The following is a 2,133-nucleotide window of genomic DNA, read 5'->3' on the forward strand; positions in this document are numbered from 1 at the left end:
TTTTTTGGGTTTTTTTTTTATTCCTTTCTCTACTTTAATTTTTTTTTCCCCCAGTTGGGGGGTGGTCAGCGCGCTTGGTTTGTTTTTTAATCTTTTTTTTTTTTTTTTTGTACAGCGTATACCTTGTACAGTAAAAAGACACCTCTCTGTAGCCTCATGAAAATTCAGTGTTAACCCAAAAACACTGACTTAGTGTTGCTCACGGAGGCTAACGCGGCAGACGGACTACCTAGAAAACCTTGAAATGTATTCACTTCGTAGATTGCAGTAAGAATCACTGGTCGCTTTGTGGCGGATTGTGGATCCCAAGTGAAAGATTGAAGGCAGAATTCCACTTGGGAGGTCACCTCATCACCTCTGATTTCGACTCCCTCTTCTGTGCCTCGTCATAAAAAGGAAGTCCACAAAAACCACGTCTTCAAAAAGCCATGAAGGTCATTCATTTAAAAATTAGAAAGGCACATCACTTTAACCTACAGTCTTCTCCCGTTTCTGCGGTTTGATCCTGTACAATTTGTGATTCGACGTCTAAATTTTCAGTCTGTTGACAATTAGGGGAATTACCCAGGGCTGCGAATGGCATTAAGGTTTATTTGTGGTAATGTAGGATTGTTAGACTTGTATGGCTCAGGTTTGAAATTTAGTTGGGCTGTATCTTGGATAGTGAATAACATTTTCACCCAGATGATACTGAAAGGATGGAAATCATGCTAATGTTTGTTGAGCAGTGTTTTTGACATGTCACGATAGTTAGTTTTACCGACTTCGACTAAACATTTGCTACATGGCTGTATTACAGATAGCGTTACATAGTTTGGTATACTTACCTGATAAAGCATCGATGCGTCATCTGATTCTTAGTCTGTTTTGTGGTTATATGTGAGATGCCCCATAAACATGCCTGCTTGTCATCGTCTTTCAGATTCAGAGTTGTACAGGGGTGTGTGTGTGTGAGTGTGAGAGAGATTTCAATCTAGGATGACCTGTAGTGAGCCTGATAGATCTAACTGTACTGAAATCTAAAGTGTGGTTCAGCCCTTTTTAAGACGTTGGGTTTTCTCTATAAGCATGATCTATAACATAGTTCTGTGCTCTTTCGAATGCAGACGTCTCCATGGTTTGTTTTTAATTCATCTGATCAGTTTGACCGCTTTGAACCCGGGATTGTTATTTCTTTAATCCGCCCTGAGGATGTTTTGAATGTCAGCTTGGGTTAGCTCTCGGCAGAGTTAACCTTTGCGATAGTTGACACATTCAAGGCAGTTGAAAGCAAAGTGAATGTTATACATTATTTTGTGGTGAGGTTGTTGATGCACATCAAAAGCTAAACCTTACCCATGGTGTGTGTGTGTGTGTGTGTGTGTGTGTGTGTGTGTGTGTGTGTGTGTGTTTCCCCTCCCATGCAGCAAAATAAAGAAAAAAGAAAAATTGTGTATTCGCACAGAGAGGGACCCACTTTTTTTGTTTGTTTTTTAGGGTTTTAAACTTGGTCCCTGTTGGTTGAGCTGTGGTTCAGCTACACTGATAAGAATTTCATGTTAAGGTTTTTTGGGGGGGGTTTTGTAACAAGCAACTCATAAATCTTGTTTTACTTGACATCTGTGCAGTATTGTACTAATAATGTACTAGATCCAAGGTGACAATTGTAATAAAAATGGCACATTATGTTGCAGCAGTGCTACAGGGAGTTAACAGCTCATTTTTATCTTCTTTTGTTTTGCCCACCCACCCCCCCTCCAAAAATCTTAAGATTGGTTGTCAGGATTATTTGCAATAAATTGATGATATACTCAGCTGTGGCCTGGTGTTCCTCTGGTAAACAATCTTCTCAATGGCCAATCTTATTTTACTGATAGCTGCCTTTTTTAAAATTCGAGTTATCTTTAACTTAAGAACTAAAGAAGACATCCTAAAGCCAGTGAATGATTACACTTCCCACTGCAACTTGAATTCTAGAGTATTTCTTTAAAGATTGAAGCATTTTTATGTTCTTTTATTTCATATCCTCTTGGCTTGTTTCCCCATTCACTTCTTTCAGACAACAAGCTTGCAGGTTTAAACAGAGACTCCGCACATCTATATCATTAATGCTAGGATTCACAGAGCCTCACAATTGTGACTGTAAACCTGCAC

This window comes from Pundamilia nyererei, unplaced genomic scaffold (assembly GCF_000239375.1).
Source record: "Pundamilia nyererei isolate P.nyererei 1_Seehausen unplaced genomic scaffold, PunNye1.0 scaffold00052, whole genome shotgun sequence".
Classification (NCBI taxonomy): Eukaryota; Metazoa; Chordata; class Actinopteri; order Cichliformes; family Cichlidae; genus Pundamilia; species Pundamilia nyererei.